The sequence below is a fragment of the Numida meleagris genome, chromosome 1 (genome assembly GCF_002078875.1).
Source record: "Numida meleagris isolate 19003 breed g44 Domestic line chromosome 1, NumMel1.0, whole genome shotgun sequence".
NCBI classification, from domain to species: Eukaryota; Metazoa; Chordata; class Aves; order Galliformes; family Numididae; genus Numida; species Numida meleagris.
The window spans coordinates 113,524,249-113,544,970 of NC_034409.1; the positions used below are offsets into that span (position 1 = coordinate 113,524,249).

Below are 20,722 nucleotides of genomic sequence, written 5' to 3' on the forward strand. Positions count from 1 at the left end.
TGTGAGTCTACATACACTTGCTCAGTGGGAAATCATCCAGTTACGTCAGCTTTAAACGTGCTCCGTAAAAATCTAAAAGTGAACTCATATGTGACAGGTGTAAAAGTTAAGTTCTGGAGACTGCTTGTTTTTTTTCTATAGTTACATAAAAAATAAAAATAATCAACACTGCTCCCATTTGATTATTGTCTTAAAATCTGCCTCATCCTTAGACACATCAAAACAACAAATCCCACAGCTCCTGCAAGTCCTTGCAAGCTCATTGACTCCAGCAGCACTGCTGTCTGCGTGAAGCCGCAGGGCTGACAGAATTCAATAGGACAAATTCACTCCTGGAGCCATCCCAGCTCTCTCTCTGTATACCTTGGCAGGCACATCTGCTGGCCACAAGACTGCAACAAGATAGGAAACAGAAGAGGTAAAAATCAGCCCCAGCCTCCCCACCACTGACGAGTTCCAGAAGATTTACGGTGTTGCTATGAGAGACCCAGGGCCAGGAGTCCTGCAAAGCCTCAGCTCCAGGGAGACGGGAGGAGTTTTGTCTACACTCTGCAGCTGGCTGCCTTCCCATGCAAATGATGCATGAGGATTAGCTTCCGTGCCAAAGTAAGCACAAATAATTTTGCCTTGACTTGAATGTTAACAAATGTCAGAGCCTCTGTGAGGTTTGAAAGGTAATTTTAAAAAGCAGCTATTTAGGAACTTTTGTACAAGACCTAACAAATATGGTCAGTTTCAGAGTTTCCTATTGTAAAGACAAGAGGGTCAGCTCTGATGTCCTCCTTTCAGATTGTTTAATTTAAATCTTTGCCTATCTATCTTCCTTTTAATGGTTATATATTTCAGAGTTTCTTTTAACTTCAGTATACTAATTACTGCAAAACCGAATGGCCTCACTTGAAACCAGACCCAATACAGCCTGCTGACTTGTGTGACAGTTTTGGAGCGGGGTGCCAGTTCACGAGAATGAATAACATAGCTGCAGCTATTATATGGCTGGAGGTACATTTCCAAAGTTGTAAGTAGACTGCGAAACAAACAGAACATTTTCTTAGGGACAAGGTAGGCAGAAAAGTGACGTTCATACTCAAAGACCATTTGAAACACTGTCTTCAATGGTGGTGCTATCGGCCACTGTCTAAGGTGAAAAATGTAACCCATGTCAAGAATATTACTTTGCATTTTAATGAAATAAAGAAACATGTCTCCCCTGTGGCAGCGCATATCGACAATGCACAGATTTCTGTGTTTGGAAATGAGTAGCCACCTCATTTTACCCAAAACTGAAAGAAAGCAATTCCAGGGAAGGGTTGAAAAATGTGATTCATTACAGCAAACCTATCATTAATGATGAGTGAAAAATTTACTCTCATTTGTTTACTGTTTCACTTACTTTTCTGATATTATTTGTCTGAATACAGAGTTTTAACTTTCTCTTCTCTATTTACTGCAAAGCAATAATAAACATTTTCACTCTTTTAATTTGCATTCACCATGTTTACTACTGTATTGGCACAGATTTTGACACAAGCAAAAATATGTTGCTTGGAAAGGACATTCCAGTTTCCAGTGGAAAGCTGCATGTCAGATTAAAAGGTTATTTAAAATATATTCATTTCCTGAATTATGTCTCTCTGATACTCAACATTCATCCTCCCACCCTGGCCCGCCCATGAACTTTCCTCAGGTTTTGAAACTACTGGCATGAAGGAAACCACTTTATTTTGCCTGGTTATAAAACTCGAGAGAATTGTGACAATTCTCTTTCTTTTGCTTGCTCTTATTCCCGGAGTACATGACAGAAGGTTAATCAGAACTAGTTTCTACACTCCGATAACTTTTGTAGAGAAAAATACACAAGGCTCAGCTGTGATAGCCTTGAATAGAAGACTACATTCGCATCTAAGCTATGTATTTTAGAAAAGTTGCCCAATTCCATAAAATCTGAGTCTTCCATACCAAACTGTTAGCAGTAAGTTCTCTGCCTTCAGAGATTTTGCTTCCTTTCATTAAGGAGAAAAATGGCTAAGTTTGAGGAACATTTTGCTTTAGAGAGAGGATGGAGATAAATATCTTTACTGTGAGCATCTGCTGACTACTCAGCACCAGATATTCCGTTCGTAAACTGCACCCTGTTTGCAAGGACTAACACCTAGTCCCTGGCCATCCTGACGTGTGCACACACCAATATGATGAGTGGCAAAATGGAGTTTATTGCCCCGTTACAAAGTCTTATCTATCCTTCCTTATCTCCCTTATCTCTTTGTTCGCTTCGTCTACGCCCACAAGCTCTGGGGCAGGGGAGGCCCTAGCGCGTCCCATCCCGTACCTTCGGTTGCCGCCTACTACAAGTGTCTCAGTGAAAAGACTGTGACAGCAGTGTTTGTTTCCATCTTTCATACACTATCAGCTCCTGCAACCAGGTTTTCCCAAGATAACAGTGGTTCACGGATCAAAACACAATCATAGTTGTTTGATTCATTAAATGCTTTGAAATTATGACCAAGAAACATGTAGTAGCTATCAAAAGGACCTCAAATGAAAGATGGATATAAGGAGAAGTGGAGATTATTTTTGTATCGGCTGTCTTCACATTCACTTCAATTAGAGTAAACCATACTGGAAGTGCTGGAAACACCTGCTGCTACTGACCAGCATCAGGAAGAAAGAAGTGACAATACTTTTAAGCTGGCAAGAGATGAAAGGCATCCCACTTGGAAAAAAATGCGACTCAGCAAGCAAGTCTGGTAACAAGTCAAATGCAATGTGTCACCTGGCATAACTTCGACAAACAGAAGCTACATGCTTTCAGCTCTACATGAGACATGGTTGTAAGTGACTCTGCAAAACTCCTGCTGTCACATACTAGTCTGTAATGCCAAGGCCATGGAAGGACACGGTGTTATAAGCACAGAGGTCGTACTGCTTGCAGTCCTTAAGAATCACCAATGCTGTCTCGTGCTCTGCTCTTACCTTGGATACTCATTAGACATTTACAATATTTGCAGCTGTACCAGGCTGCTGGGAGCTTGGTGCTTTACTGATTGTTCTCCTGAGGTGGAAGATTGGAATAGTGAACAGTTACAGATGTCTTCACATCTGTGAAGTTTTATCTTCTTCAGAATCAAGAGAACAATTTCAATTAAATATTGCAGTCTCAACTCCTCTGGAACTACCAGTAAGTATTCAACTACCCCAGCCTTCCCCTACAATCAGTCCTACTGGTGTACAGAACTACTCTGGCTGTAAGGTCTTACTTAGTACTAGAAAGGTAATAATGAACTGAAATCAATGTTCAGGACCTTTTTAACTATTCAGTTATGGGGGTCTACCTTGAGTTGTCCTTTCCCAGGTCCAAGGATTTATAAACTTTGTCCAGTAACTTGAGACAGAAACCTCCATACTACCCAGCAACACATGCAGGTCATAAATTAAATTCACCTCTGTCTACCAACCCAGGCCATGTTCTGACACCACTGCCGCAGCCTCTGCATGGTTGTCTCTACAGCACACTTGGTGGCAGTGCAGTTGGCAATGCTCACCTTAGCTTTAACCTAGTTAGAATCAGCAACAGGAGTAACGCAGACGCAGCAGCACACACTTTGAGGACTGTACAAACCTGATGAAAATCCTGCATATATATGTGTGTGATGGTTGTGAACGCCCACTGAAGCCTATAGTAATATGTTTTTATGACTGCTGAACTGCACACTTGCTAGATTAAAGCTAGTTCAGTTATACTCAATCATTTTCATTTACTTTTTAAAGATACTGTAGGTGCCAGCTCAAAAGGTTGAACGCTAAATGTGTTTTCCAGACATCTAATGCTCTATTAATGTATTCTTAGTGCTGCCCTATAATATTTTAGTAGGGATGAAACCAAAACATTCCACAGCAGACTGTAAACCACGATCAAAGCAATCACCAAATCAGAGATATGATATCTGAGCAAGACCAACCCCCCCAAACTTACATTTTTACTCATATTCTGCAGCATGGTCGCAACTTTCAGTAGTAATACAGAATATGGTTTGAAAATAATTTATTGTAATTGTGTATCTTTCAAGGAATATAGTAACAGATATCAAAAGGAAGCATTTGCATCACAGTCAGAACACACTGTTCCTCCCCTCAGAACAAAACCCAGAGCTCTGACACCCTTTAGGTCTCCCTTGTCTGACAGATAAGAGTAGGAAAGCAAGCAAGCAAAAACATACGAAACACCTGATTATCAGACAGTATAGCTTCCTGCATGTTGCAGTGAACTTAGGCATTCCTATAAGACAAGTATATCGTCCCTACTGATTGGGTGCTTCAGACTCAATCACTCTGACTGCACTTACTAGCAACCGTATCTGATGTGATGTGGTAATCTTCTATCTGCCCATATTCTTGTTCACAGGAAAACTGGCATTGAGCAATGACCGGGCCAAAGGCAGTATGTGATGATGAGTTTAGACAAGCAGTCGGTGCAATTCAGAGGTACTATCTCCCTTTCAAATGTCACACCCCAGTGAAAAATCTGGGAACTGGAAATACCACTCTGACACAACCAGATAGCAGCAAAAATATTACTCCCATGTTGAATGAATTATATACACACATGCAATCTTCTGTAGTGATGTGTCTTTTATCTGTAGAAATTTCAAAATCCTTTACCAGCAATTTTATATGTCACCTACTCACTAACCTGGGTGTATCTGTGTCGTGCAAGTCGGTAAAATGAACTTACACAAGTCTTTGTGTCCACTGCAAAAGTATAACCACATCTAAGATAAAAAAAGGACAGCTAAATTTACAGAATACTGTAGTTACGCACAACAGCACTGGCACAGAAGGAGCAAACGACATCGTTAACTTAAATTCCTGCTACTACACAGGGAACTCTAGATGTTTAGAGACTGACCAGAGCATCAAAGTTAATTGCAATGAAAAAAACACCCAGAGGAACTATTCACATATATATCCAAATGGAGAAGCATGGTCTTTTTGTAGCTTTAGAGAAAAATATCGCAGATTTTCTTTTAATTGTATAATTAAAGGCTAATATAAAATATTCATGATCATGAAGGCATATATGCAAGCACAGCTCTTCACTTTTCTCACATCATATCCCATTCAGACTCAGAAAACACTTATGACTGATTTTATATACATTACTGACTTGACTCTTCAGTGTTTCTGCACCAAGTAGTTCTAGTGATGAAGATTGTGCCAAAACTGCAGCTGTTGTAGAAGACTCTGTAAAGGAAAACTTGAAATTTTAATCTGTTTTTAAGCATGCTAACATGGAATCTGCATTTCTGTACAATCTACTTCTTGCACACTGCAGGTTAGAAACTTCAAAAGCAGCAAAAACTTACTTATGGAAATTGCAAAGAGAAAAATGGGTGTTGCACTACAGTTTTTCTTAGACAAGAATGCAAGCCATCTCAAAGGTGTGTGCTCTAGCACTAGCTCTAATGCTCTTTGCATGGTCACTGTTGTGCTCTAGGACAAAAGACAAAAACTCTCAAAATAGTAGCAGCATTCTGCCCCTGCCTGCTGGGAATCAGCCGCAGCACTTGAGAACAGGAAGGCATGCCTTGAAAAATTTCCATTGTAAACGCAATTGTGACTGTACCTCAGAAGTGGAGAACAGCAGACACTCAGAATTTATCAAAGTGAGGGATAACTCCCCCTTGTCTTTTGGACACGTGCTCATTTGCCCATACATCCAACACCCATCAGTTCACCAGACTATGTCAGGTATAGCCCTTCTAAGGATGTAACTATCAAGTGACATTTGCTTGGGTTTGTATTTCACAAGGTGGAAGAAAGAACACTTTAAGACAAAGTAATTTTTGGGTGCTCTTTTCTCACAAGTTTACTTCAACTTCTCAACTTGAGCATTGCTGTGTTTGCTTTTTAATGCCACAGTATCCTCACTTCGAAACGAAATTCTTCATCCAGGATCACTATGAAAACAATGAACGTTTTATTCTGTTCTCTCAGGGTCACATGTCTGACACATCTTTGAAGTAAAAAAGCAACTGGTGTACCTAGCAGAGTCAAAAGAATCCTTTTACTGCAAAAGGAAAAATGCAAAGGGTGATGAATAGGTCTCAAAAGTTTTAATTAAATTTGGAACCTAGTAGATGAATTTTGTTCTACATACAGTTTTCAGGGGATATAATGCACCTTTAGATGAGGAAAGATCAAGAGTATATTCCTTAAAACATAATGAAAGTGAGAGAAGTGAGGTGATCTTATAAACCAGTGATGAGGGATTTACAGCTAGCTGGTTTGTGACCTTTAAATGGACATATCAAGACTATAATGTTCTATATGTAATTCTATAGGCGGAAGCAGAATTCCTACAGAAAGGAGATCCTGCACTGTGAGCTCTGGTTCTATAGGATTCTAGCTAAATTAAATCTGCAACTTTGTATGTAAGAGTAAACTGTAACAGGAGTCAGCAGGATTTGGCATTAACGCAAGGTATTATTACAGATTCCTCTGCTTAGACTTCATCCCAAGCCAATTTCTTTCCATATGAGCAATGGTATGAAAAATGGTACCTCCTTAGTCTAGACACAGGTTCTTGGATTTTTTTTTTTTTATAATACTGTCTAGTTCTAGGTCTAAAAAGACAGGAAATATTATTTATTTTTGTAACCAAAGCTGTGACAAATGGATGCATGCTCTATTTTCCTTATGCATCAACAATTAAAACCAGTACACATATTTCAGTGACAACATTACTGACCACACGTAACAGGGAAAAAGAACTCTGCCTTTTTAGATTCAAGACTCAGTTTATAGTGCTTACATTAAAAAAAAAAAATCACTATTTCAATTTGTAAGCGGAACTAATTTAGCATAGGAACTATTCAGACAGAAAAATATGGAACATTAGAGGATCATTTTATCAAGATACTTTTTTTTGGCTGCAATTCTTAGCCACAAACTGCAGAAAATTGCTTTATTCCAAAATAAGAAAATTGCTTAGACAGCTGTTCATAAGGAGACAAAGGGAAACAGAACTAACTATATTTCTGTTCTGTTTAAAAAGAAATGTAGCACAGTCTTTAAATCTCAACTTGAGGCCTTTCAAAGATGGCTAGTAATAGCTGCTACAAGCATAAAACAAAACAAAATAAAAAATAAATAAAAACCATAAAATGGAGAAGCATATTCATCTACAAGTTATTACAGAACTGGGTTTAAGAATGAATTCCATTCTACTTTGAGTTATGGTTTTAGCAGCAAGCATTGAGGTCTATTTTTCAATTTTTTCATCACATATAATTCTTTTTTTTTTTAAGCCCTGATGCACTGGTTCTCACACAGCTGTCTAAGAACCGCACTGATTACTCAGTGCAAGTTCTCCTTGCTTCCAGCTGCTAAATCCCATTAGAAGCAGCTAAAAATACTTTAAATACTTTCTTAATAGTACGTTTTTATATAATCAGTTGTTGCAGCTGTCACGTGGATAACAGGAGACAGAAGAATTGGATCAGCAATAAAATGAACTCCTTTCAGAGATGTGTTCAGCAAAGCTAAAACATGCACAATCTTTGATTTCTTGCGTTATCAGACCCCTAAGAGCCACAAGGATTTTTTTCTAAATTCTTAAGCAAAGCACTGGATCTGCTAAGATTAATTGTGAAGTTTCAAAGCTGATTAATTTGCCAGTAGCACAATCCCACTCTTAAATCTAAAGGCTGATGGAAAACACGATACCAAGTCTCTGCAATTTCTGTCAGAACTCTGTTGCTTTGAAAGTGATACAGGGAAAGAAATCAAGCAATTGCTAGATGACAGTCTTCCATCACAGCCCATTGCAGAGGAAAATCCTCATTTTCAAACAAAAATAAAGGATTGGTGGCTGCTCAACTGATGCAGAGCAGAGTCCACCTACCCTGGCTAGTCAAAACCAGACCCGCGAGCAGCAATACAGGGAGCTTATGGCAGATACTGAGAAACAACAATGAAGAGGTTTGGCTCATGTGGATTTGAAGGAGCTGGACAGAACAAAAAATGCTGAACAAACCAGGTCCAGTACACATAATCCAGGGTGCAGACTCTTAGCTAAATAAGGATCAACAGCTATCCATGGGGCTTTTTCTTACATTTCAAGAAAGCGAGAGACCAGGGAGAGCTACTGCAACTAGGTCCAGAAGCACTCATTTATATTTATTTATTATAGATATTTTTGCTGAGGAACATGCACTTTAGGATCTTGACATGAAGTCCGACCCAAGGGAAAGGATCGATCTCAGATAACAGCACTGTTGCACTGAGATCCTGTTTACTCCTAGTTTTGCCTCTCCAAAAACTCCAGTCTGGTTTGGCTGGTTTCCAACGCAGGAATCAGAACACAGGAATTCCTTAATTAACATTACACAATCTCTGACACAGGAACAAGGCCTCAGCCTAAGGAAGATGACGTGAGCAGCGAGTGATGGCAATACAAGGTGCGTGCCCGCTCCCTCCGCCGCTTCACCCCGCGCTCCCCAGGGCTTTTCCAGAGCGACAAGGGAGCTCCGTGCCTGCTCCCATTAATTTTGGCTAAAAGGCTGTTGTGAAGAGGAGCGCCCGACTGCTCCGAGGGAACGCCGCACGGTCACCAACCGCCACCAGCCGCCCCACGCCCGTTTCGCCCCGCGCGCGTTCAAACCCCCGCCCCGCGCCGCCAAGTCTCGCGAGAGCGAGCGCCATGCCGGAACCGGGCCCGGCCCCTCCTCTTCGCCGCGCGGCCGGCGGCCTCAGCGCCGCGCACTGAGCGTGCGGCGCTGCTCGCATCCCGGAAGCGCTTTACGGCCGCGCTCCAGGCCCCCTCCCCCTCCCCCTCTCCCTCCCTCCCCTCTGCTCGGAGACCCGGGGCCGACCGGAGAGCGCCCCCGCACCCGCAGCAGGAGCGGGGGGGGCCGCCCGGGGCGCCCCCCCTCCTACGGCCGCCGTCCCCCCTCCTACGGCCGCCGTCCCCCCTCCTACGGCCGCCGTCCCGGAGGCCCGGGGCAGAGCGAGGGGCCGGGCGGGCATGCAGCCGCCGCCGGAGCCGAGCTCCCAGCGCAACACGGTGAGGGACGGCCGGGAGGGAAAGGGAGGCTGGGGACGGGCCGGGCCGGGCCGGGGGGACGAGGCCTCCGCGCTGCCTCGTCGCCGCCCCGACCCGGGGAGCGTGGTGAGAGCGGGCCGGAGCCGGCGGCTGCCCCTGGCCTGGGCTGGGGTAGGGGGCGGTCGAGTCGGGGCCCCTGGGGCGCGGCGCCCGGAGGTGCGGGTGGCGGCGTTGGCTGCCCTGCACCCACGCAGCCGGCGGGGAAAACTTTGCGCTTTGTTTTTGGAGCTCTTCGTGCCGGGGCGAGAGGGTGGGTAGCATCCAGGAGGGGCCGAGGGGCTCCCGGGCTGCGTGGTCTGCTCCTTGTGTGAGAAATAGGGGCGTAAATAAGTGGAAGCGCGGGTAAAGGGGTTGCTGCTGTCTCTTGGACGGGCTGACTGCAGGATGATGCTGCTGCTGTGGTGGTTTGGCTCTGGAGGTAGCAGGGCCGTAGGTATGCTGTAGTAGTGTACTCAGCAAGACTAGGGGGGTGACCGTCCCTCTGTACTCAGCACTGGTGAGGCCGCACCTTGCATACTGTGTTCAGTTTTGCAGTTTTAGGCCCCTCACTACAAGAAAGACATTGAGTCCCTGGAGCATGTCCAAAGAAGGGCAGTGAAGCTGTGAGGAGTCTAGAGCACGAGTCCAGTGAGGAGCAGTTGAGGGAACTGGGACTGTTCAGTCAGGAGAAGGGGAGGCTCAGGGGAAACTCTCTGCAACCACCTGAAAGAAGATTGTAGTGAGGTGTGGGTTGGCCTCTTCTCCTGGGTAGCAGTGATAGGACAAGGGATAATGGTCTGAAATTGTGCTGGAGGAGGGTCAGGTTAGATATGAAGTAAAATTTCTTCCCAGAAAGAGTGGTGAGACATTGTTAGAGGCTGCCCAGGGAGGTGGTGGGGTCACTGTCCCTTGGGGTGTTCAGGAAAAGGATACGTGAGGCACTGAGGGACACGGGTTAGTGGACATGTGGTGATGGGTTGACAGTCAGACAAGATGATCTTACTGATCTTTTCCAACCATAAATGATTCTATGATTCTGTGCTCTGTCCGGAGTCTTGTCTTGAGGTCTACAGTAGTTTTCCTCTTCTCCTCTTTGTCCATTTCAAATAGATTCTGAAAGTAGATAGACTGACCGCTCTTGTTGGTGTACTGATAGGTGCCCATTATTTTTAGTGCTGATGTCCACTGTGATTGAAATTGAGTAGTAAGTGTTCATTTATAGGCTTGTAACAGGTCCACTTGGTAGGTGCTGTTCTCAGAGGGCTTAGTAGAAAAATGCATAAAACTTACCAAGAAGGGCTGCGCGATCAGAGGTCAATAACTGCTTGGATAGCTTTGATTTTTTCCTTCCAGACTCAGGAGAAGGGCTCTGATTTCTTCTGCTCCTTGTCAAGTATATTATGCGTTAGCATATTTCATGTAAAAAGAAGAAACATCAAATTCATTTCCTCTTAGCAATGAGAGAGGAACAGGGTTCTTAAAAATTAAGTATTTCACAACGCTTTTTAAAGTCAGCCCTTCGTCCTGCCCTGTGAAGAGTGCTGGCTGTGGGCAGCAATCTGAAGAGTAATCTAAGCGCTTGTATCAATGTGTGTATAGACTATCTCAGTTCCTGTATAAAATGTATTGGTTTTTACACATATTAGTAAAGGATAATGCAGTCAGCGTTTGTCTGTCTTTAATCTTAAATCTTTTGTCTTAAGCACAGTTAGATGGATAAGAGTGGTAGATGCACTCCATAAGTTGACTACACCTTCATGATTTATTTTCATCTGGGTCACGTCATAACTTTTAATACAGGTGACTGCAGATAAACATGAAGAGGATATTGTGAGGTCTCTGCCCATTTTTTCTTGTTGTGATCTCATTGAGGCTCCTTTCTGTTAGTCATCATCTTGAGGAGGACAAGATGAGTTGTGAATAGCTGTTGTGAAAACAATGTGCCTTCTTTTCCACCTGGTTTTGGCAATATGTCTGTGCTGATACCTATCCACTGAATGGCAGAGGAGTAACCCCTTCTAATTGTAAATGATTCTTTTGTGTTCTTCTAAAAGAATGATACACATTTCTTAATGTTACGTGGTAATAGCTTGCCTCTGTCACCTCTCAAAAACTACATAGATCTTCAGTAACAGTAAGTTTTTGGTTGAACTAGGCTATAGATGCTTTCTCCTAATTTTAATCCTGAAATTATTTATAGTGTGTATTTGAAATAGGATATGTAGCCCCAAAAATATTCTTGGTTGGATGCAGATTTGCATATTTCTATCATATCTGCTTAGTCATCCAACTCTACTATAGCATGACACATTTTGCTCTAGGAGTGTCTACATAACACTCTTTCCACTACTGTGAGCTGAAGTAGATACAGTGTCTGGTGTGTATGTAATTGTCTCTACACACATAAATATAAATAAATACATCTACAGTGAAAGACTTTGTTATTTGTTGCATTTGAATGGCAGGTGACAAACTGAGAGTGAAACTAAGAGAGAGTTTGTATATAGCCTCAGATTTTTTCATAAATATCTTTTGGACTGCTTTTGTGTGCAGGTGTTTCAAGTTGCAAGGTAGAAATATCTGCTACTTGTGGTTTTGCAGTGTTTTCCTGTCCTTAATATTATCTTTACACAAACGGAGAGGAACAAACTCTAAACTGGGAATTGGTAATTGTCTATGTAATGTGGATTTTCTGTTTACTTGTTTCTGTAGAGGCATAATATAATAAAATATTGTCTGAAGTGTGATATTAACTGGCTTGTGAAAGATCAAGTATTGTATTTTTGAGATTGCATGTGTGGTAATGTTATGGTGGCAATCTGCACATGGGAAGCGTTTTTCTAAATGGAAAGATAAGAGAGAGTTCAGAAATATTTGTTTAGAGTCATTTATGCACATGTTAAAGGTGTTGATTTAAAACATTTCCAGAGCAGCTTTTTAAATTCTGCCAGACCTTGAAGTATCTCTCGGAGTTACCCATGTGAAAGGCTTTCAAATTAAATATGCAATTTGCAAATTTGTCTCCAGCTTAAGACACAAGATGTTGGACCTGATACTGCTCTGGTAGAAGGTTTTGTGGTGCAAAGTATCTTTTATGATCTATTACTCTGTGCAGGTACACAATCTGTCAGCAACTTCTATGCTGTGTCAGTTAGTGCTTAAAAGATGGCACTGTAGTATCAGTATCCAGAAGACTCATGGATGCTGAACCTTTTTAATGGCATGAGAAGCATCAATCATCAGGCAAAATTCAGTGTGTAATAAGATGCTGAGACAAGCTGTAATGTTGCTAATAACCATACAGACCAAGATGGTCAGGGAGCTCTTTAATATTTGTTCTTTTTCTCTCTTTAAAGATAAATTATGCTACATAGATCACACAGGGTGAGTCTCAGTTTCATGTCAGAGTGGACCTAACGTTTCAGTGTTTGCTCATCTCCTTGATTATAAATTCAGATGTTTCTCCTGCTTCAAGTGCTGTTTTGTAACAGCCAACGTATCAGTGTAATATAACAGTGAAGAATTTTATCTCCATTAGGTCTATGTAGTACAGCTTTTTGTTAAGAAGCAATTGTTCTTGGATTCCAGTGGGCTTTATTTTCTCAGAGCCTGAATTTGAGGTAGTGGTATTTGAAAAGCATCCTCAATGTTTTACCAGATTCTGTCCTGACCTAACTCTTTCAGAAGGAAAATTACTTCTCCTTTCACTCTTTTCAGAGATTGTATAAAGCAGTAAGCAAATAGTAAAGCTACAGAGTTAAAGGTCATTGTGCTATAGCAGTGTTCAGTATCCTATCACAGATGAAGTATACATGTTTTGCTACTTATGTGTTTGCTTGCTGATGGATAATTGAGAATATTTTCTTAAAAGCATTTTTTGGCTGATTACGTTCAGTCAATCATGTTCCACAGTCAATATGCTTTAATGAAATGCTTGCAGTCAAATGAAATTGTGTGTCCACTGAAGTGTATATTAACCTGAGAAGTGGATTGGTTTCTGTGAAATCATGGTTGAGTTAAGGATACTTTTAGAAAAAAAAATCTAATACTGTCAGCATTTGTCTCATGTATTGTGGCAGAAAAATGTACTTTTCTAAAATGTTTTCAATGTTGAGTGTTCAGATTTGTTAAAGAGATTTGGTTGTGGCATTAAGCTTTCCTTTTTGCCATTCTTTGGTTATATTTGGAGGTATTTGTCCTGAAGTCTCATCTTTAAAGAAATGCCAATGTCTTAGGCTACTGAAAATAGCTGGTGAAAGGTTTATGTTATTCTTTGTGTGTCACTGAATTTGTCACACTGTGTATGTGTGACAAAAAGTGTGATTCTTTCTGTTCTGTGGGGAGCTTGTATGTTTCAGCTTAAGCATTAATGTTTACTCCTAACGTTTGGAAGAATCAGGGATTTGTTTTCTTCCTTTTTTTTCTTCTTTTTTGTATTGAGCATGCAATAAATAATAGTACATGAAAGCATAGAGTGTTGTTCTTCTTTACCTGGATTTTGTGCAAGTTCTGAAAGGAACTTAAAATTTGCCTTTTGCATGTGTGTTCTTGAAGGTGAGCTTGCAGAAGCAGTGGGCTGGGTACTAGAACATTGCTGTTGAAATGTGCATGTTTTTCTTTCCTGAAACTCTTAAGATTGTCCCGATGGAGTAGTGATTCTCACTGTAATACTGCTATCGTCAGATTAAAAGTGACATACACAGTTAAGGCAAAGTGTTCATTCTGCGCAATGTCACTGTTCTTTCACCATTGTTCAAAAAAAGGTTAATAGGGTAAATTTTTACTAACATTTCTATGTCATATATCATCTTTCTTCCCACTGATTCCTTGAAGGCATTAAAACCTCCTCTTTTTTTTTTTTTTTCTTAGCAATTGTACAAAAATGCCAGTTGTACAAAATCAGGTTTTTGCTTCTGGGTGATCTGATGATGTACAGATGTGACTTTAGTAACCATGGGATTGTTGACTGTGTTTTAATTGAAGTCAGAACACTTAGATTTTAAAAAGAAATATTTTAATGCTTTTTTGTAGATTGGCATGAGTTTGTAGCTTGCTGCTAAGTTTCAAGTGGGCAGTATTGGGCAACAGTTCTTTTAGTGAGAATCTCTGCTTTGTTTCCTGCTGTTATGACAACCTTGTGAAAAAAAGTGGTCATAGACGTTTCCTTATTATTCTTTTGTTCACAAGCAGCAGTGTTCTGCACGGGTATTTCAAAACAAATCTCACTGTTTGTCTGCAACTGTTTCATGCGTTCTGAGTTTATGAGCTTTTGAGTAACTCGTTAGGGTGATGTATGTTGTTTTGTAATTTCTTTTACTTCTGTATTGGAGATATTAACCTTCAATATGTACCAGTTGCACTAGCCTTTAGGGACAGTGAGGTGAGTCTCTGTTCATGTCTAGCTTCCTTCTGTGTTTATTTAAATTATTTTTTTTCCTTTTTTTCTTTTGCTTTCTTGGAATATCCAGTTTAAAGGAAGAGAGGTCTGTAAGAAATGTCTCTAGCTTATCTTTTGCAATGGAATAACTTTTAAAATGTCAGTGTCCCTCTAAAATGAAATCTACCTCTTTGCTTTTGAAGCCTTTGCTAGATAGAGCAAATGCTTCTTTTGCTTTAAAGAAAGTTCCAAGTCAAGTCAATGTTCCACCTGCCAATCCTTTTTCAGATGTGGGAGCTGAGGTGAATGAGGCTGAAGATAGCCTTAGGCCTCAGGGACCTGAGTAAGATCAGGGTTTTTTATCAGTCTTCAGAAGTGACCTTCTACTGTATTTAAGGAAAGAGGAGAGAGAGAGAGAGAGAGAGAGGAATTAAAGGGTCAGAAAGTCAGCGAAGCTGTGTTGAAACCAGAGTTTCGTCTGTGAGGAACGGTTCCATGAGGGGGAGATAAAGTCTTTCTTTACAGAAGTCATAATTCATCGAGTTTGTCAACTACGAGAATGAAACTTACTCTTAGCAACAGTTTGGAGCAATCGTTGATGTGTTTAGTACCGCTGAGTGTGTTAACATCTCCCTGTACTGATGTGGAACATTGAGGGAACTTCACTGGTCTTTCAGTGATGACCGTCTTTCCTGTCGTTACTCAGCAAGACGCTAGAACCAACAAAACAGACTTTGCTAGTACTGTGACAAACAGCACTTCTGTTTCTTGAGGAACACCCAGTCACTTGAAAGCTGCTTTTCCCTAACTGAGACCGCTTCCTCTAAAAGTTGTAACAAAAATGCTTGGCAGGTCTCTGAAGAGCATATGTTACCCAAGATGTGATCAGGGCAGGGAGACGGCAGCTTACGGAATGTGTGCAACTCAGCTCTGTGCTCTTCATTTGCGGAAGTCCCGGTGCGGTTTATTCTCACGTGTGGCTGTCAGCGGGAGGTCAAGAATTAGGCATCGTTGGCCGGGTTGCTAGTGTCTGATGGACGATACCCCTCTTGGAAGCAACTGAGAAGATAGCAGAAATGCTCCTCCTTTTCTCATATTTTAAGTCATTTGTATCTTCTCAAAGAGGACATTCGGCATGCTTATTTCAAGACTGAGAGGAAAAGGTTATTTATTTATTTTTTTAAATGGCTGGTCTTGGACTCATTGAAACAGTCCCCGTGGAGATTGCTGTTTATGGACTTAATATTTGTGAGAACTGGATGGAGGGGAGGTGGTGTTAAGGAACTGACAGGAAAGTATCGAAAGAATTTGCTACTCTATTCTTGCATGAATTCTATTTAAAACAAAACTAAATAAGTCCTTATCTGTGTTTTTTTTTTCCCCTGCTACATTCCTTTTAAAGTCTACTTGATACTTTGTTTAGTCCCCACCCTTTTTTTTTTTTTTTTTTGCAAAGTAGTCTGAAGAATTGCCTTAATACCTCATAGTTTTTGAAAGGTATGAAAGAATTGATAGAATGCTAGAAGGAGAAAAAAGGGCTTAAGTATTTATTGTGGTCTTTGATTGAGGAGTGAAGAAAAGTAGTTCTGACTCAAACATTTTAGCATCTCTTGTTCTTCTTCTTTCATTATGTGATAGGATATAAGAGCCAGGGAGTACAGACGTATCTTAACAATGGAAGCTGTTCTTTCAGAACTGTGGCAAATTTCTGTTTTGGGGCTACTCAGAATAGATTTGCTTCAGCATGATCATTGGTGTAGCCTTTGATAATTGTACCTTCTTGTCCATTTGCAGAATATTTGTCTAAGATTTGTCAGTAGCAGTTTATAGTAAACCCTCCTGGTATTTTGAGTTAATTTTTAGATGCTATTTACTGGACTATGTTTACATACATACTTTTTTTTTGCCACTGTTGTTGCTATCAGTAAAAATGCCTGTGATGAGTGCCACATGCTTACGTAAGCTGCACTCATTTTTAAGTGAAACTATTTATGGCACAGGCTATTTAGTCTGTTCAGAAAATGAAAATTCCACATGCTTTAGGGGGGAATGCCTGTAGACTCGCAACAAGACTTTTGGTCTCTTTTCCTGTTTATTTTGTTGCTGTTGGGTTGGTTTTGTGTTTTTTTCTTTTCTGGAATCTTTTTCTCCTCTCCTGCTTTTTTTTTTTTCAATGTTAAATGTGTTGGGCAAATTATTTCTGAGTATTGTAAAAAATGTGAATTATGTAAACATGTTATATAATTGTAAATAATCTTCATTATTATTAAACTCTATGAGATTGCAGGCAATCAAAAAAACAGCCATGAAGCTTTCGATTATTTGTTCATAAGTAGTGATGGCCTTGTGTTATCTAGTTTGAATATCCTAGTTGCTTGGTTACCTGATGGTGTGTGCATACAGCGTGACAGAGTGGCTATATTCAGTAGACAGGTACTCATTTGTTGCAATTGTTGTGGCTATTTCAGCAATATCTTAAGAAAATAGTAAAATGGTTAAATTGCAATTGTATTAAACAGTGTTCAACTAGAGTTCCTGTGGCTGTTATTTGAATTGGTGACCATGGAAAAAAATAATGCTCAAACATGAAATGAGTTTACTAAGCTGCAAACTTAAAGATTGAGTTATAATACGTTGTTATTAAATGTATGTAATTTGTTAGTTTTATGAGACAAGTTAGACATGATGGATAATTCCTGAATATTTTAATGCACTTGTAACCTTTGCTATAGAGTACCTTTTCAGGAGTGATACGTGAGGCTTGCAAACATGTTTTTAGGTGTTTAATTCTTTCATGACTCTAGATTAAACTCACTTCACTTCTGTGTATCTCATAAAAATGCTAACATTTTCAAGCAATATATAGGTAGTTTGTATAGTTGACCCCCCTGTGTAAACTGCTTTCTGTTCTGTGATTCTTGCTTGCTTCCTTCTCAACTCACCTGGATAGATATCTATGACCACAATAAAAATCAAGCTAAGAACTCTTCCTGATTCTTGCAAACAGAAGAAAATGATCACTCGGAACAGAAAGTTTTCAAGGGAGCTGGAGGCAATCAGCCCCTCTGCAAGCTGGGATTCCTGGCTTGCTTGAATGTAGGTCATTTGGATGTCACAGGATGCTGACTGCTCTATCACTTAACTAGAAATCTTATTTACAAGGTTATCAGTTTTCTTTGGTGTCTAAAACACTAGTATAACCGATCAGTCACATCAGTCTCTTCAAAGCCTACAGCAACTGTGAGGTGACTATCCCAAACAGACAGAAAGCTGCTACGAGGGGTCAGACATCTGTGGCTTTTGCTGATCTAATAATGAAATAGTCTCATTTGTTGCCCTGCTTTCTGTCTTACCTAAAGGAGGAGTCTGCTTCTGAGATACTCCTGGCCAGATCTCCTCATGATCATTTTGGTCTGACACCTCTCACCCGTGGCTGCCTGCCTCTGGCCCAACATTTTGTATCTATTCTTGCACAAGGTTTCATGTGCTTTTGAGATGAATGAGGGAGCTGATCCACCTAGCGTTTGGTGTTTGCAAATAAAAGCTTTGCTTTAGTAATCAGTTTAATAATCAGTTTGCTATTTGATCCTCACAATTTGTTCTTGTGCATTGGGATGAGCAAGTGTACGAGAAAAAGGAGAAGGAAATAGTATTTTCAGAATTGTATAAAACTTATTATGAAACACTCAGACCAGACTTCCTATGTGATAGCTGGCTCTTGTGCAAGCACCCAGTTCAGTTGATAGTTTGTGCTATACTATTTTATGCTGATAAATACTTGCTGAGACAAAGGGTTTTTTAATTCCCAAACTTAATTCCTCAAATTAAATACTGTTTTGTAGCTATTGCTCACTTCTTTCACTGTTTAATGTTTCCGGAGTTCAACAACAGCAAAAGCCCATCTCCTCTTCTGGGATTTTGTTGTGGGGTTTTTGTTGTTTGTTTGTTTTTTTTTTTGTTCTCAGTTGTGATAACCCATGCTAGAGAGAAAATAAAAATGTTTGGATGTTCAGTATTCCTTTCATTTGAAAGTCAAAGGTAATCATTTGAATTTTAATAGTTGTTTGCTGTATTATGTTATTAAAATTACTCATGTTATTAAAAATTCTCACCCCGAATCCAATTTAAAATGCTTGTTATGATTCTTGGTAGTGTTCAATTTTTGACAGCTGTAATGTATGTAGTAAATATTTTGATATAAAGGAATAGTTCGTAGTACGGTGTTTGAGCTTAGGCATATGCCCATTTTGCTTTGTATGTACTGTTTTTTTTTTTTTTTTTGGAATCAGTTGATCAGAGTGTGTGTAACTGCATGAAGAATGTCTTTACTCTTATGCATATTTGGAAATGTGTTGATTGTTAAGGCAATGACTCACTAGAGTATTTTTTTTTGTCTCTTAATTTTTAAGTACACGGAAAATTGTTCTGATTAAAGTGCATGATTGGTTGTGGAAACATGAGAAATCATCAGGCAAAGTAACTGGTATCCTGTATTTGGGCATGTATGTACAATGAGTTCAGCTTATAGTTTCTTTATGAATTTTCAGAATTAGTGTGAAATTTGTTGAATTAACTTGAAAATCAGGCAAAATACAAGGCAAGAAGGATAAGCTGTTCACGCAGCAGAGGAGAATTAGCAGGCCCTGAGTGTCTGAAGTCTGCAGAAGTCATTGGGGCTGTTTGGTTGAGTAGGGGGTGTGATTGTTTACGCTATGATTTCAGAATGGAAACATCAGGTTACAATGTTAATTTTATGTATTTTTGCTTTCAACCCTTTTTTTGCTATTGAAATCTACAAATGCGATAGGACAAGAGGTAAATGGAATCAAGCTAAAAGAGGGTAGATACAGATTAGACATGAGGAAGAAATTCTTTACCCAGCAGGTGGTGAGGCATTGGAACAGGTTGTCCTGAGAAGCTGCGGCTGCCCCATCCCTGGAAGTTCAAGGCCGGGTTGGATGGGGCCCTGGGCAGCCTGATCTCTAGAGAGTGGCAACTCTGCCCATGGCAGCGGGGTTGGAGCCAGGTGGCCTTTTGACCCAAGCAATTCTGTGATTCCTGCAACTTGATTCTGTGGTAGACGCTGTCTGTTGGTTCTTTGCTGCGGGGGAATACTCTGGTGTCAGTGTGTTTGGCTGATGAGAGGTGACTGCAAATTATTTTAAACCTTAGGTCTTCCTGATGCTTAGGCTTCTGCTGTATACAGGACTACGTAAACTTGTGGGGAATTATGACACTGATGTTTTTTCATCTGTGTCCTCAGCAAATGATGCTCTTCTAAGACTCCATGGAGTTAGACCAAGAGACCTGTGTTTCAGATTCAAATTCTGTGTATCTGAGTAAACAGCTGGATATGTTTCATGTTGTTTTGCTCTGGAAAACATATGTGTGCTGCCACTTTAGAACAGTAAAGAAATGGTGAGGTTGGTTGAAGAACTAGCTTGACATGTTTCCTTCTTTGTTGCAGCATTTAAGCGAAGAAACCACTAAACCAAATCAAGTGAAAGACTTGCTTGCATCTGCAACTACTCAAACTATTGGTTATATGTTTCACTCTTGTATTCTTGTGACAGTGAATAGCACTGTGCACAGCACAGATTTTAGAGTAGTGTAAGGAATGTTTCAAGCATTTCTTCTGCTACTGTTTTACCAAGTTATCCACCACCCTAAAACCTAAGAAAGGAGAGGTCTGCCTCAACAAAAATGAGTATTGCATTTAGAGAACGGACCTACCTTGAGATGTGGGATAGCATCATCTTGTTTTAGCAAAGTGAAATAATCCAAACATCTTGAAGAATAGAGTGAGTTAGTTTATTTTAACTTTGAACTGTCTTTGAGCCCTATTTTTTTTTTTCTTTCTCTAAAGCAGGATTATAAGGATAGCTTCCTCAAAGGGAAATGAAATCAGAGCAGTTTATCCTACCAGCCTTAATGGAGTACAGCAGGGCAGATGAGCGTGAAAATGATTTGGCTTTAGAGATGTACTGATTGCTTTAAGTGTTTAACATATGTGTTTAACTCACATTTGGAAGAATATTCTTGGTGTAGAATAAAAATAAGGTATTTTGAAAATTGAAATTGTGAATGCAGACTGTCTTGAAAAGTTACTTATTTTACTACTCCTGAAAGTTTCAGGAAATGCACTTTACATTTTTACATTTACCATGTATTCAGATTTTTTCCCTGTAGCTTGATTTGATGAAAGTGAAATTTGCTCATAACTTCTACCGTTAGGCAACCATGCAGAGTCAACTGGAGAAAGA

The 20,722-nt window shown here is 40.3% G+C and overlaps 1 protein-coding gene and 1 long non-coding RNA gene across 6 annotated transcripts in view; both read left to right on the plus strand.

Annotated features, from left to right (window-relative positions):
• Positions 523–4,600, plus strand: LOC110392707. Its single transcript, XR_002434578.1, has 3 exons — positions 523–606; positions 3,009–3,178; positions 4,403–4,600. It is a non-coding gene; the product is annotated as an uncharacterized LOC110392707 (long non-coding RNA).
• The window catches only part of TAB3 (TGF-beta activated kinase 1 and MAP3K7 binding protein 3), a 44,211-nt gene continuing 32,216 nt past the window's right edge, over positions 8,728–20,722 (plus strand). For 4 of the 5 annotated variants that reach the window (XM_021408235.1, XM_021408246.1, XM_021408252.1 and 1 more), the window contains exon 1: positions 8,732–9,064. The gene's annotated coding sequence lies outside the window, so the exon portion shown is untranslated. Of the gene's footprint in view, positions 9,065–20,722 lie in introns of all 5 variants that reach the window. The other variant, XR_002442100.1, reaches the window with a different exon arrangement.